Source organism: Microtus pennsylvanicus, chromosome 3 (genome assembly GCF_037038515.1).
Source record: "Microtus pennsylvanicus isolate mMicPen1 chromosome 3, mMicPen1.hap1, whole genome shotgun sequence".
Lineage (NCBI taxonomy): Eukaryota > Metazoa > Chordata > Mammalia > Rodentia > Cricetidae > Microtus > Microtus pennsylvanicus.
In genome coordinates this window covers 32,031,235-32,048,644 of record NC_134581.1, presented here as the reverse complement: position 1 = coordinate 32,048,644, position 17,410 = coordinate 32,031,235, and positions in this window count along the sequence as shown.

The following is a 17,410-nucleotide window of genomic DNA, read 5'->3' as shown; positions in this document are numbered from 1 at the left end:
TGAAACCATTAAGTACTGTATCAGTAAAACATGAGGCTCTCACTTTGCTTTTCTCATAAAATATGTATGTAAACATTAAAATGTGCAATAGTTTACTAATACTTCTCAAGTTTCATCTATGATCTTAATATAGTTTCTAATTTTTGTTTTACTATTTTTAGAACTATTTAACCTTGATGCTATTGAACAGAAAGATTTAAAAAAGACTCTCATAAATTATATTTCATGGCTGTTAGAATCCTTACTCTCTCAATTTGGTAAATTTATGTGCCCTTGTTATTGTTTTGTTTTCTGTAACTCTATTACAGGTTTTCTTATTTTGGTGGAGCAGAGGTGCAGTAATATTCAAATTACTTTTCATTCCCCAACATGTAACAATTACTATTAATTAGAATAGAAGTTTCAAAGGAGTGGGAATTTCTTGTCTTATTTATTCAATAATCTATTTCACACACCCAGGAGAATAATTACACACAACAGAAACTCAATAATATCTGCAAATAAATGAATAGACCTATTTAAAGAGTCAGTTTATGCTAGTTGTAGCTAGTGATAAAATATTATCATCACCCTATATTAATTAATATCGGCAGAGACAAAGAAAACAAAATTGGATTCACTTATTATTTAAATGATCCATAGATTCTAATTTTAAAATTTCAGGTATAGTATGTTTGCAAGAGACATATCTATGGGAAAAACAGAGTCATACCTGAAAAACATGGTGAATGTTATACAATAACAGCTAAAATAAAAATAAAAGTGACAGCAAAGCTATAAGACAGAATGGAATATAAGGGACAAGTCATTAGTAGGAACAAGGAAGATCATTTCATATTAAGAAAGAAATCAGTTTTCAATATGATGCAATTATAAAGTTTTAACTTCTAGCATCTTAGGTTTAGATATATAACACAAATCTAACTCAGGAAATTATGACAAATAAGTTAATGTCTACATTGGAAATTCAGATGAAACATGCTGTTTCTAAATGTTCACTGATGTCTCTGAAATTGAAACAGGACTAGAAAGACAGGAATTGATATCAATAACCATCAAAGTAGGTACCATGGTCAGATGTTTTTGTGAACCACTTTTACCATATGTTCAGAAAAGACATAATATCTGTCTCCAATCATATCCTGTCTCATAGAAAGCACAAGTGAAGGTAAACAAAATATAGAATAACACATGTTAAGTTCCCTAAAGCTAATTTCATTTGTCTTTTGTCTAATAGTGTTTCACATGTTTAGGGAAGGCTGGGCTGTGAACATGCTAATAAAGTAGCTCTCCCCATGTATCATGAATTACTGAAATAAACAATCAACACAGTCCAGATCTGAGCAATCAATCCTTCAGTTCTCTCTCTCTCTCTCTCTCTCTCTCTCTCTCTCTCTCTGTCTGTCTCTCTGTCTCTCTCTCTCTCCATTTTCTAGTCTCAGTCTCTTTCTCTTTTAGAAGAGAGAGACAGTGTTTCCACAGCATTCCTTTAAAACAGAGATAGGTTGACTCTTTACTTGTAGATTTTATTTTAAAAGTCATCTCTATCCCTTTTCACCAACTCCCAATCTTGCTGGAAACACGCTTATCATTCAGTCTCTCTCTTCATACTCAATGAAGTAGATGACATTGGAGAACAGATAAAATAGACATAGTAGATCCAAGTACATTATATTCACATTAAAAATATAATGACCTCTCTTTTGTGCAATTAGATAAAGAGATGCATAAAGAATTAACAAAAAAGGAAATAGATAGCATGAATTATCTATTTTCTTAGTTCTATTTTTTTTTGCAGAGAGTAAAAACATTAGAACCTACATTAATAAGGCCATACTTCCTAATCCTTGCCTAATAGTTTACCAACTGGGGATCAAACGTTAAAGCCTATGGGTCTATGGGATCATTCTCATTCTAACCACTACAAATGTTTCATGTATCATGGCCATTTACACTCCTAATTCTAGCGTTGTAGAATGTGCTATTTCTTCACATTAGTCAGTCATTATTTAGATAGAATTATCTGTGACCACTCATCTTTTAGCTTCCAAAAATATACAAGAAAATGTCAAAACCCACTCTGTGCTTTACTTCCTCAATCTCTGCCCCATGTCATATTTATTGCATTTTATCACCCATTATTTTTCCTCATATCCTTTTCTCAGAGTTTCCTCATCTTTCATCATAGATTAAAACTAGACAAATAGATAATGGCTACTATCTGTTTTCTATTAATGTGCACTAAATTGTCACAAGCTCAGTAACCTAAAAAAATACAAATACTATTTTAGCAGACCAGGAGACTCACACAACATGGTTATCAGCTTAGCATCTAATTTGACTGAAGTCATCTTTCCATTGAGACTTCAGTTTCTGTGATCAGGTTTTTCTTTCAGGCTTATGTTTATTAGCAACATATAATTCTTATGATTGGACTGAGGTGCCTGTTTTATTGCTCAGTGACAGGATGAAAACCCTGTTCATATATTCCTTCTCCAGATCCTTTTCCTTGCAATGTAACTACTTTAAAAGTATCCACAGCAAGAATGTTGTCTTCATTATTGTGCTATTGCTAAGAGAAAACACTAAAACCGAAAAAACTCATATAAAATCTGACCACACTGAACCTGATAGAAGAGAAAGTGGGAAGTAGTCTACAATACATAGGCACAGGAGACCACTTCCTACGTATAACCCTAGTAGCATAGACAATAAGAGCAACAATGAATAAATGGGACCTCCTGAAACTGAGAAGCTTCTGTAATTCAAAGGACACTGTCATTAACACAAAAAGGCAACATACTGAATGAGAGAAGATCTTCACCAGCCCCACATCAGACAAAGGTCTGATCTCCAAAATATATAAAGAACTCAAGAAACTAGACATTAAAACTCTAATTAACTCAATTAAAAAATGGGGTACTGAACTGAACAGAGAATTCTCAACAGAAGAAATTCAAATGGCCAAAAGACACTTAAGGTCATGCTCAACCTTCTTAGTGATCAGGGAAATGCAAATCAAAACAACTTTGAGATACTATCTTATACCTGTCAGAATGACTAAAATCAAAAGCACCAATGATAGCCTAGGCTGGAGAGGTTGTGGAGTAAGGGGAACACTCATCCATTGTTGGTGGAAATGCAAACTTGTGCAACCATTTTAGAAATCAGTGTGGTGGTTTCTCAGGAAATTTGGGATCAACCTACCCCAGGATCCAGCAATACCACTCCTGGGAATATACCCAAGAGATGCCCTATTATACTACAAAAGTATTTGTTCAACTATGTTCATAGCAGCATTATTTGTAATAGCCAGAACCTGGAAACAACCTAGATGCCCCTCAATGGAAGAATGGATAAAGAAAGTGTGGAATATATATGCATTAGAATACTACTCAGTGGTAAAAAACAATGACATCTTGAATTTTACATGCAAATGGATGGAAATAGAGAACACTATCCTGAGTGAGGTAACCCAGACCCAAAAAGATGAATATGGTATGTATTCACTCATTAATGGATTCCAGCCATAAATAAAGGAATTGAGCCTATAATTCATGATCCTAGAGAAGCTAAATAGGAAGGTGAACCCCCCCCCCAAAAATGTAGTTATCCTCCTGGATATTGGAAGTATACAAGATTTCCAGGCAAAAATTGAGATCTTGGGGGTAGGGGTGGGACAGGGGTAAGGGGAGATAGGGAGATAGAAGTGAGAAGGGGAGGATGGGGAGAGCTTGGGGGGAATGGGATAGTTGGGATGGAGGAGGAGTGGATATGGGAGCAGGGAAGTATATATCTTAATTAAGGGAGCCATTTGAGGGTTGGCAAGAGACTGGAATCTAGAGGGGTTCCCAGGTGTCCAAGGAGATGTCCCCAGCTTTTTCCTTGAGCAGCTGAGGAGAGGGCACCTGAACTGGCTTTTTACTATAGCCACACTGATGAATATTTTCCATATCACCATAGAACCTTCATCTGGCGATAGATGGAGATAGAGACAGAGACCCACATTGGAGCACTGGACTGAGCTCCCAAGGTCAAAATGAGGAGCAGAAGGAGAGAGAACATGAGCAAGGAAGTAAAGAACATGAGGGGTGAGCCCACCCACTGTGACGGTGGGACTGATCTAATGGGAACTCACCAAGGCCCACTGGACTGGGACTGATGGAGTATGTGATCAAACCGGACTCTCTGAACATGGCTGACAAGGAGGGCTGATTGAGAAGCCAAGGACAATGGCACTGGGTTTTGATTCTACTCCATGTACTGGCTTTGTAGGAACCTAATCTGTTTGGATCCTCACTTTCCTAGACCTGGATAGACGGGGGAGGAACCTTGGACTTCCCACAGGGACTGTTCTTTGGACTGGAGAGGGAGGGGGAGGTGGAGTCGGGGGAGGTAGAGGGAAATGGGAGGAGGTGAAAATTTGTAATAATAATAATAATAATAATAATAAATGTAGGTTATAGCTGTTGTCCTTGATTAACTCTCCTGGGCTGAGGACAAGTCCCCATTGCTGAAGATGAAATGCTTTTCAGATAGGACTCAGAAGATTGGAACTGGGTTTAACCTGAAAGCCTCTTTCCTTCAGTCTAGTTTTATTTTATAGTACCAGAATTGTACTGTGCAAGTTCCAGGAGAGAAACATCATCAATAGTCCTATCCACCTGTGTTGTTTATGAACCACAATACCTCTAAAGGTGCAATAGTGGCACTCACATCTGGGTGATAACCAACATCTGTCTAATTGGTCTTAAGACCTACTCAATAAGGGGGAAATCAAGTTTGTTACCAGAAATCTAGCCAAGTACCTTGGTCTAGTAAGGGGATGGATCTTAGAGAAGAACCCTCTACTACCATTTACTAGACAAGCACAATTCCTAACTTGATTCTAAAACTTATCCTTATGCCTACAGAGAAGTTTTGTTCTCATACCACATAGCAGAAGCTTTTCTTGCACTAAAATGATACCCTTACAGAAACCTACAACTGTCCATAATGTAGAGAGAAACTGATCATGGGGAGGGAGCCTAGACTCAACAGATTAATGTCTATAACAGAACTTCTGCACCTAAGGTTCAAAAAAATCATGGAAGAAGGTCAGAAAGATTACAAGAGCCAGAGGACCAAGAAATCTTCTGTGAGATTGTGTCTCCTGGGGAAGCTATACCCAAGATACCTCAACAGCATAGATGCCTAAACAAGACCTGAACAATGACAACGCTGTAGAGATGCTAGTGCAGAAAGTGAAAATCTCTTGGGGTCCTCCTCCAAGAGAAAGAGCTAATGGCAACTAAATACTGACAGTGGGAGAATTAGTCTCTTCAAGAATGAGCCCTCTAATTGGTTACCTAATATGAAATGATCAGCGCTGAAATTGTATACACCCAACCAACACCAATTGGACTAGCAGGTTGTAAATATATATAACTAGCAGGCAAATATAACAATAGTAATCAAAGAAAAAGAGGCTATCAATTTGAGAGGGAGTTGAGGGTGAACTTGTGAAATGTTGAAGGGAAAAATGGGTAAGAGTGAAGTAATGTAATTAGATTCTAATTGAAAATTTAGAATGTAAATTAAAAATGACTAAAATATTTAGTCATCAATATATCAATAGTGACACATGATACTTCATGATGCTTCATGATAGTTCAAAAGATAAGAGAGTTATCTGTTGAAGAAGAGATAAAAGCTATGCTTTTACTGAAAATTAATACCAGTTTAAAATATTTGAAGCAATTTTCTAAATTGTACTTTTAATGGGAACAATAAAGTATGCAGATGTCTGTGAAGACACAGTTTTTTAAGTATTAAGAAATGTATTTTTACTAAGTACGGTTCTATGATTTACATAAACTTTTTAGATTATTAGACATAAATGGTAATTTCCTTCCACTGTTATTAATACTTTGCCCCAAGCCTTTTCTTGCATAGGCACTTACAAAAAAATAAATAAGTATAGAAAGATAATCTCTGAACAAGACCAATTAATGATTCAGTGCACATTCCTTGGCTAATGTGTTTATTTCTTGGTTACTTTTCTATTTCTGTGAAGAGGCACCATAACCTAGGCAACTTATAAAAGAAAGATGCTGACAGTTTCAGCTAGTTAGTCCATGATCATCTGATCATCATGGTGAGGAGAATTGCACAAGGTAGGTAGGCATATGCTGGAGCAGTAGCTTAGAGCTTATATCTAGTCTGTAAGCGCAAGAAAGAGAGAGGGGAGAGAGAGAGAGAGAGAGAGAGAGAGAGAGAGAGAGAGAGAGAGAGAGAGAGAGAGAGAAACACACAGAGAGAAACACACAGAGAGAAACACAGAGAGAGAAACAGAGAGTAACAGAGAGAGTAAAGGAGAGAGATAGAGAGACAGAGAGATCGACAGACAGAGACATACACACACACACACACACACACACACACATAGACAGACAGAGAGAAAGAGACAGAGAAAGACTGGGTCTCTGGTCAAGGTTATTGAAACCCCACGTTACACTCCTCCTCCAACAAGGCCACACCTGCTAGTTCCTCCCAATTGCTCTACCAACTGAGAACCAAAGATTCAAATATCTGAGTCTATGGCAGCCATTGTCATTCAAACTACCACAGTTTACTAAGATGCATTGTACACAACCCCTATACTAGACATTGTTCTTTGTATTTAATTATTTATTGTCATCAAATAGTATAAATAAAATCATGTTTTTAGATGAGGAAAATAAAGCACTAAGAGGTAATGTATTTCCTAAAGTTGCACAGATATAAAATAAAATATTTAGGACTCAACTTCAGAGTTTCTGATTATATAAGTTATACTTTGAAGACTTTTACATCTTTTTAATATTTTTAAATGCTAGTTTTAGAGAGATCACCCACTATTAGTCTATGTGAAAAAAATGGCAAAAATGGTAGCAAAGAAACTAAAAAAAAAGGGTCATATAGTTTTTATTAATTGAAGATGTGTGAGAATATGGAAAAATATATTAGTATTTTAGAGCCATGAAATTCTAAGAACATATTAATAAATGCAATTAATTTAATTTGACAGTGAATTTTTCCAAGACCACTATCTATTTTAAACATACCCTTTGTATTTAGATTTTTTTAAATGTATTGTATAAATTTCCCCCACATCAGAAATACTTCTGATCTTTCAAAAATGAGCCATTATTTAATTTTTAAATTTAGGTTATTTTTCTATTATTCTGTGAACAATAACAACATCAAACTCTTATAGAACCTTAATGGAATAAAGATAAAATTGAGCTGCTAGACAGACAAAAGGCTTTTATAAAGTCGTCACTATCATGCAAAGAAGATCAGAAAGTGAGTTTTGTCAAGAACAAAATTTCTGTCTTTCCAGTAATGTGACTTATTTCTGAACTATAAATAGTGAGACACAGAAAATGACAGTAATTGAGAGAGAGATGATACTGATGGCTAAGAATATTAAACAAACAAATAATGAATTTGATCTGTCAGTTATAGAATTAAAAAAAAACAAACCAAAACCCAAACCATGTTTTAATTCGGAATTCATCATTCCCCTAGTTGTACTGCTTGCTGTAGTGTATTTCTTTGAATGGGAGTAAGAATACTTGAGGTCAACTATTTTGTGACCTCAGTATGCTTCTGTATAATTGCAGTTAACTCTATTTGCCTAGAAGATAGGAGGCACAGAAATCAGTGGGCAGATATAGAGGAGCTAGAAAACCACTGGACTGTGGAGATTTCTTCTTGGCTGATACCCAATAACTGACATATTTTGTTTTTTCTCTTGTTGTAATGATCTCTTTACTCTTCTAGTCTCAAATATCCCTCTTTGATACCTTTCTAGAACTGACAAAGAAGACTTATCTAGTATATATTTCTATTCTCCAATAAGTAATTAGAACCTATAAATGTATTTTATTTTTACATTTATATTATTAATTTTCAAATATTTTTCCATAAATGTGTATTTGGATATAAGCTAGATCTAATGAACAATTAAAGTTTTTTCAAACATATATAACTTTTACATAGTAATAGATTTTTTTTAAAAACTATTGTAAGTATAACAACCAGAATATGGAAATTTGCAGCTGAATTGTCTCTGAAAACCTCATTTTGTAAGTCCTCTATTTTCTTAATCTATAATATTGCTAATTAACTTTCATGAAACAGCTGCTTTTTAACTGAGAATTATTAAGAAGTTACTCAAGTGTCCAAACATTTTAATACATATAAGATTTATAATAGATAGTTTCTTTGTTTTTGTAGATACCTATGCACATTATTCAATAGACTCTTGAGAGAGCTGACATTAGTTTTTGAGAGCTGAGAGGGGAATAAAGTAAATCCAATATGTTAACATTGTAGTGATACTCTGGTTGACGTCCACTAATTATTGCTCTTTCCTGAAACTTTCCTGTGCCCTTTTATAATAAAATTACAATAAATGTGTTTTACTCTCTTGAGTCTAAAGCAAAATTTTCATAAAATCTTTTATAAAAATATTATTGTTATAGGCTCTTATTCTGGATCAACTGTGTTTACTGCATTTCAAGCTAGCTTTACTCTACAGAGTTTGGTTGCAAAGGTCTCTTTTCACAAGATGAAGGTGTTGCACAAGAAAGAAATACTTCTCTGGTAAAAGGAGCATTCTCTGTAGTCTGGCAAGCACAGGGTGAGAGATGCCTGTGTTTTCAACCTTTGTTATTAACTAAAAGGCAAAGACATTTTGAAAACATTTAATGGTTTACATTAGATATTTTCTTTGAGTGTTTATACTTTGTATCTTGCTTGCGAAAGGATTTTATCCACTATACTTTCCACATGCAGATACAATATGAATAAACATTTACATAAAGATTTCTTTGTGTTTTAAAAATCACTTAAAAATGCAAATATGCCATTCTTATTATCTCCCCAGTTTATTTTCATTTCATTTTATATTTCCTTGGCCTTAGAAAGGTTAATATTTTTTAACCCTTAAATAATTTATATTTATCATATAAATTATTATCTATAAGTGTCATTATTAATAATTAATGTTTTATACATGTTATGATTTAACTACTATCATTTTATTTATTTATTTAAAATTTCTACCTCCTCCCATCCTCCCACTTCTCTCCCACTCCCCCCACTCCCCCTCCCTCTCGCTCTCCAGTCCTAAGAGAAGTCAGGGTGTCCTGCCTTGTGGGAAGTCCAAGGCCCCCCCTCCATCCAGGTCTAGGAAGGTATGCATCCAAACAGACTAGGATCCCAAATAGCCAGTACATGCAGTAGAATCAAAATCCAGTGTCATTATCATTGGCTTCTCAGTCTGCCCTCCTTGTCAGCCACATTCAGAGAGTCCGGTTTGATCAAATGCTCATTCAGACCCAGTCCAGCTGGCCCTGGTGAGCTCCCATTAGATCAGTCCCACTGTCTCAGTGGGTGGATGCACCCCTTGCGGTCCTGACTTCCTTGCTCATGTTCTCCCTCCTTCTGCTCTTCATCTGGGTTTTGGGAGCTCAGTCCAGTGCTCCAATGTGGGTCTCTGTCTCTATCTCCATCCATCGCCAGATGAAGGTTCTATGGTGATATGGAAAATATTCATCAGTGTGGCTATAGGATAATGCCAGTTCGAGCACCCTCTCCTCTGCTGCCCAAGGACCTAGCTGGGGAAATCCCCTTGAACACCTGGGAACTCCTCTAGAGCCAAGTCTCTTGCCAACCCTAAAATGGCTCCCTTAGTTAAGATATCTTCTTCCCTGCTCCCAGTTTCCTGAGAAACTGCCATACTGATTTCCAAAGTGGTTGCACAAGAATGCATTCCCACCAACAATGGATGAGTGTTCCTTTAACTCCACAACCTCTCCAGCATAGGCTATCATTGGTGTTTTTGTTTTTAGCCATTCTGACAGGTGTAAGATAGTATCTTAAAGTTGTTTTGATTGGCATTTCCCTGATCACTAAGGAGATTGAGCATGACCTTAAGTGTCTTTTGGCCATTTGAATTTCTTCTGTTGAGAATTCTCTGTTCAGTTCAGTACCCCATTTTCTAATTGGGTTATTTAGAGTTTTAATGTCCTTGGCCTTAGAAAGGTTAATATTTTTTAAGATAGCATATAAATTATTATCTATAAGTGTCATTATTAATAATTAATGTTTTATACATGTTATGATTTAACTACTATCATTTTTGTCAGATTTTTAGTAGAATAGATGTAGAAAACATAATCATATATATGACTAATAAACTACAAATTTGCATATATATATAATATGCTAAGGCCAGTCACTATTGCTTTTATGTATTTATTTTCAGGGATGACCAACTTTGCATTGGATAACCAACTAATGAGCTCATAATACAACAAATTCTCCTTCTCTCAGCAATCATCCATTTTCTGTAACTTTTTTTTCCTGAGTTGTGGTCCTATGAGATTTCTTCCTTTTCCATTTGTATCCTGTGGATGTGCCATTGAAACCTTGTTTGGGCAGTCATATTGTTGAGGTATGATATTTGTGGGGACTCAAAAATGTGAGCTTATTTTCACCTTTTTTGATGGTGAGGATGTGATTGCTTGTTTCTTTGACAGTAAGATGCTTCATAAGTGTAAATCCATTCCATCCTGACAGATGGTCAGGATATACAAACAGTACTTCTGCTCCTTCTTTTTTATGAGGTCCCCTGGGGTAGGGAGTGGCCACCTTCAGGATATGTGGTCTAGGGAAGCTTTACTGCATAAACAACAGAATGTTAATGATTTGATGTCTCAAAGTGTTAAAGCAATTAACTGTTTGAGTTGTCCTTTGTATCATGTTAATAAAGTAGTTACCTTATTTCCCCTTTTGAATTGGATATAAAAGAACATGGAAAAATAAACACAGGGATTTCAATATTTACTAGAATGACCTTCCGGTATTTTCTATGGTTTCTGTTTTATTATTTTTATGTGTCTTCATATTCTTTACTTATATTTCTAATTCCCCATTCCCCTCTCTGGTAAGAGGTGTTTTTGTCAAGGCTGGTCCCTACCTCAGCAGCCCAATGTAGTGCAGTCTACGACAGATCAATATCTGGGAATTATAGACTTCCTATCATTTATAGGAAATAGCATCTCATCAGACTTTCCCATCCACCAGCTCCTATGATCTTTCAAACTCTCTTCCATAACGGTCTCTGACCCTTGGGTATGAGCGTTTTATTGTAGAAGTATAAATTGGGGATGGGCACTCCATGATCAGTTGTTCTCTGCATTTTGATCTATTGTGCCTTTCTTCAATGTTCTCTGCCACAAAGAGAAGCTTCTTTGATGTAGGATGAGAGCTACCAGAGGGCATAAGTATTAAAAATTGCAGTCAGGAATCATGAAGTTTTAGGAAATTGGTAGTGGTAGGACTTGCTCTAATATCCAAGCTCTCACTAGCCTCAAGTACTTGGCTAGATTTCCATTACCAGGGATGATTCCCCTCCCGCTAAGTTTTACTAAAGTTCAATTAAGCAAGTGTTTATGGCCATGACATGAGTGTCACTATTGCACCTTTAGGAATGCTGTGCTATTCTAGTCACTGTTATGGCACATAGGCATCACAACTGGTAAAACTATCAGTTGCTTCCCTCCCTAGGCAACTTTAACAATGTCTTTTGGGACGATGAGAGCTATTCCTCAGAAAGGGGGCATACAGGCCTTATCCAGCCCCAATTTATAAAGTCTGTGACTGAAGCACGTTACCTTCATCATTAGGAAACTTTCTTTTAAGTAGGGTCAGGAAAGTTCAAGTGACTCTAAATACAACACTAGATGTGCCTATTGCCCTTGACTCCCCCTGGGATGATTTAGAAAATCCCAGGAGAGTGTCATTGCTATTGCTTATTTTTTTCAATTCAGCTTCAGTCAGGTTTTCAAGACAGACAAACTAGATTCTTTGCCAGACTATGGCAGTTCCAAATAGTGTCCGCGTTCCCCTCTCAATTGTTCAGAGCTGAGCCTTTATTTCCGAATTCTGGTTTCTTCAAACCCATCAGAATGACTTATTAAAATGATGCTGGTACCATTGCAGGATTTTCTGATTTTAAGTTATAAATGCTTCCTCATTTTTTCCATCAAGCCAGTTCCAAAGGCCTGGGAACAGCGTAGTCAGGTTTGTCACAGTGATAGCACTACTCTTGAGTGCAATTTTCTCTATTTATGGCTTCTCTGGATGCTGCGACTACATGCCTGACAAAGAGAATATTAAAGAGGGAAGAGTTCTTATAATTTTGCTTGTGAGCCTAGCCTATAAATGTTGAGCCATCTCTCCATACCTTCAATTCTAGCACCCAGGAGACAGAGGCAGGTGGATCTCTGAGTTCAAGGCCAACCTACTCTACAGAGTGAATTCTAGTACAGCCAAGACTGTTTCACAGAGAAAACCTGTCTCAAAAAAAGGGTGTGTGTTTGGGGGGGGGATTTGATTTTGCTCACGGTTTGAGGGTGTGGTCCAACTTGGCAGAGAAGCCACATCAGCAAGACGATGCAGCAACATCTATAGTCTGGAAGCCAAAAGTGATAAACATTGGTGGTGAGCTCACTGTCTTTCCACCTCAATTAGCCCAACCTAGAAATTCTCTCACAGATATACTCAGAGGTTTCTTTGCATGGTGATCCTAAATCCTACAAAGTTTATAATCAAGATTAGTCATCATCCTGCGTTTTAATTATTCATGGTCCTTGGTTATATGTGGATAATTTTCGCACAAGTATTTAATGAATGACTAGTGTATTTTTATCTCATAATCTCCCCTTTGTCACTTATTTCCATTCCAATAGTGGCTTTTATTTCCCTAAATGGTTTCTGTTTTACTTTCATTAAAGGAGATTGATTACAAGTTATGGAATATGTGAGACAATTGATGAACCCAAAAGAAGAGCAGTGTTAAAGTTATTTTTTTTGTTTTTGATTTGCCTTATACCAATTCCATAATTACACAAATAAATAAAATACCTAAAAGTTAAACAGCACATTAAAAATAAGCAGAACTGTCATTTGATTGAAGGAAAACAACCAACAATATATAAGGGAGTAATTGATAAGTAGTTGTGGATATAATATTAATATAGATTATAGTGAAATAATTTATGTTGAAGACTTTTAGAAATAAGTGATCACTAGCCTGATCTAACTCAAGGGAAGATAATAAACATTCTGGAAGACAGAATGCTTTATATTTTTGACAGAGGCCTTCACCCATGATTTTTTTTTTTTTTATTTTCGAGACAGGGTTTCTCTGCAGCTTTTGGTTCCTGTCCTGGAACTAGCTCTTCTAGACCAGGCTGGCCTCGAACACACAGAGATCCGCTTGCCTCTGCCTCCCGAGTGTTGGGATTAAAGGCGTGTGCCACCACCGCCCAGCTACCCATGATTTTAATCTCACAGTGGACATGAAATCCAGGAAAGATCGTTATTGTACATTGCTTGGTCAGAACATGATTTTTTTTTTTGAGACAGGGTTTCTCTGTAGCTTTCGAGCCTGTGCTGGAACTAGCTCCTGTAGACCAGGCTGGCCTCGTACTCACAGAGATCCACCTGCCTCTGCCTCCCGAGTGCTGGGATTAAAGGTGTTCACCACCACTGCCTGGCTTCAGAACACGATTTTATAATCTCTCAGAGTACATGAAATCCGGGGAAGAGCATGATAGCACATTGACTGGTCAGAACACAATTACTTCCTATGTTCTTTTCAGCCCATGAACGGGATGTGTTTATAAGTACAGTAATACAGCATTTTAAAACTCTTATCAGCATTGGGGATGTCAGATAACCATAATTTGACTTTGTAAACAATAGTAAACAAACATAGTAAAATATTAAAGTGTAGTATGATATCTAAAACTTAGTGCAATGGTCCTCAAAAAAATTTCCTGCATCTTTTCTAGAGTAGATGTTAGAAGTACACACCCTAGAAACTGATGAGCTAGAAATACTGGGCTGGAGGCAAAAATCAATTACAAATAAGTAACAAACAACCTACATATCTTAGTCATATTCCTTCCTCTAATATGAACTAAAGTTTAATTTTGGAATTAGAAGGACTTATTTAAAATTCATAGGCTATATAATTCCAGTCAAAATCCAAGAACAATTTTTCTTAGACACCGATTGATGTGGGATTCCCCTCTGTATGCTGTGAATATGCTTTATTACCATTGGTTAATAAAAGAAGCTGCTTTTGGTCAACGGCTTAACATAACCAGGCTGGAAAAGATATATATAGAGAGAGTAGGCAGTGTCAGGGAGATGCCATGTAGTTGCCAGAGGAGAAAGATGACCTTGTTTTGGTAATGGTAAATCATGAACCTTGTGGTAAAATATAAAATAATAGGAATGGGTTAATTTAAGATGTAAGAGCTAGCTAGAAATATGCTTAAGCTATTGACCAAACAGTATTGAAATTAATATAGTTTCTGTGTTATTATTTTGGATCTGGGTGGTGGGAAATGAATGAGCAGCCACCAACTACAACTGATAATCTGATTTTAAATGAAAGAAAAACACACAGGCAAAGAAAACTGGATAGATTGCAATATAAGAAATGAAGACTCATTAAAACCACTGTAATTTAACCATTTAAAGGGGTGACAGTAGACCATCATACCAGGGTAAAACATAGAAACATCCCCAACATGTGGTTATTTAGTCTAGGACAAAGTTGACAAAAATATGGCAGGAGAACCAGGATCTTTTTACGTTTTGCTTGGCAAAAGTGAATCTTCAGTCATTCAGAACCCAAATCAAGTCCAGATGCAATAAATTAAAGTTACAAGCTGAAGCAATCAGATGTTAGCTAAAACTAGGAAAATACCTTTATGAATTTGGTTTAGACAAAACTTTTCGATAAGACATAAACATGTTGATAATATGAGAAAATATATGAATATGTTTAAACTATGGACGTCTACTAACCAGAATATCCTATAAAGAACAAGAAGGCAAGCTACATAGTTATAGAAGAAATTTACAATGCACATATCAGACCAAAGACTTACATCCAGTAGCACTTGTTGATGTGTGCCTAAATTTTGGCACCCAGGAAGCTGAGGCAGGTAGAGAACAAATATGAGGGAATATATACTGCATGTAAATAAATAAGCAAATGGATAAACAAATAGCTAAATCTTGTACCAGCTGTATTCAATGACTTAAAAATTCCCTCAATCTAGGGAAAAGAATCAACAATCATTCATGGAATATGGGATTCACTTGTATAATCAATCTATGAAAAAAAGCGGCATTGAAATATTTACACATCAGTGGAATATAAATTAAAACCAGTATGTGATACCACTAAATACCTGTTAGAACAGTGATTCTCAATCTTCCTAATACAGTTTAATCCTTTAATACAATTTCTATGTTGTGGTAATACCCAGCAATAAAATTATTTTCATTACTACTTTATAACTGTAAGTTTGCTCATTATGAATCATGGTCTTAGGTGACCCCTGTGAAAGGGGTTGACTCTCAAAGGGGTCATGGCCCACAGGTTGAGAACCACTGTGTTAGAATATAATTAAAACTAAAACTAGAAAATATAAAATGTTTGTGAGCATTAGGTTTGGTGGTATGCACGCTTAATTCTAGCACTTGTGAGGCAGAGGCAGGCAAAGCTCTGTGAGTCTAAGGACAGCCTGGTACACATAGCAAGTTCCAGACCAGGCAGAGATACATGGTGAGACTCTGTCTTAAAAGAAAATAAAACCAACAAACCAAACAGAAACAACAAACAAATAAACAAACAAACAAGAAAATAGTTTGCTGAATGGCAGAACAATAAAAATTCTTAAAATGTTATAATTCTACTCCAAGGCATATCTCAAAATCATTGATGATCATTAAACTTCATAATTCAGAATTTTACAGCAGCAGTGTTTATAATAGCTCCAAATTAGAAGTGACTCCTCATCATTAGTAAAACAGATAAACAAATTATGATATAGCCTATCATTGTGAACACATTTCAATAAGAATGAAGAATAATTACATAGCAAAGACAAGGATTATTTACAAAAACAAATTTGGAAATTTTTAAAATGCAATATGCAGTTCCATTTATCCATTCACCTTGCTGGTTTTACTCCTTCATCTTTGGTATTACTGGTGTAGGAGGTTCTTCTGTCTATGTGTTGCTTTCATTGGTTGAATAAAGAAACTGCCTTGGCCTTTTGATAGGTAGAAGGAGTAAACAAAACTGAATGCTGGGAAGAAGGACAGACAGGCAGACACCATGGAGCTCCTGCCTGAGATGCACGCTGGTTAGAATCTTGCCAGTAAGCCACAGTTATGTGGCAAAAACCAGATCATTAGAAATGGGTTAAATCAAGATGTGAGAGTTAGCCAAATAAGAGGCTAGAGCTACTGGGCCAAGCAGTAATTAATACAGTTTCTGTGTGGTTATTTTGGTGGTTAAGCTAGCTGGGCAGCTGGGGTGAAAAGCAGGGCCACTCATTTCTGTTCCATATTATTAATTTTTTTCTAAGAACTCCCAAGACTCCTTTCTAAGTTCCTCTATTTCAATGTTTATGTGCTCATACAGGTCCTTCTTTCCCATAGTATCCAAACTTCTATCTCGGTTGTCAAACATTACAATTTCAGACTTACACATACAATCCTATGATTGATATCTCCACTGACATTTTTAAACAGCCACTTTATATTAAACACATTTAAATCTAAGTTCAAAGCAGAAAATCAAACCTGTGGGTATAGAAGTTGTAGTGACATGTATGATAATGAAAGCATGCAAAATTCGATCTAAACAGCATATTGATTAACATTGTTCTCCTCTGAGAACTTATTACAGGGATGTGACTAGTAGATCATGTCTAACCAGATGTAATGATAACACATACACACACAGATACATACACACATGCTTTTCTGTTTATTGACTGCAATAGCTACTTGTCTATGACAGTATACATGACTGGAGTAACTTAAGGAATGAAAGGTTTATTTTATCTGTCCTGGGATGCAGTCGATCAGACTGAGGAGGTCACGGCAGCAAGAGCTTGAGGGGACTGTCACATTGGATCCAGTCAGGAATCAGAGGGAGATGAATGCTTATAACTTAGCCCATTTTTTTTTCCTTTTTAAATGCAGTCTGGGGCCCAGCTTATAAGATGATACTTCCTATATTTAGGGTATGACTTTCTCACTTTGGTGCCTACTATTGTAGGTAGTACTTCACAGATGTTGCTTGAAGCTCATCTAATCTATATAATCCTTCACAGGCATGCCCAGAGACTTGTCTCCTAGATGAGTCTTGAACCTATCAAGATTATGGTCAAGATTATTCATTACATGGGTTCAATTATTTTTAAGTTTCAAAAATTTTACAGGTTATCATAAAAGTGCAAATTAAGACAGTGATTTTATAAAAGACAAGGGATAAATT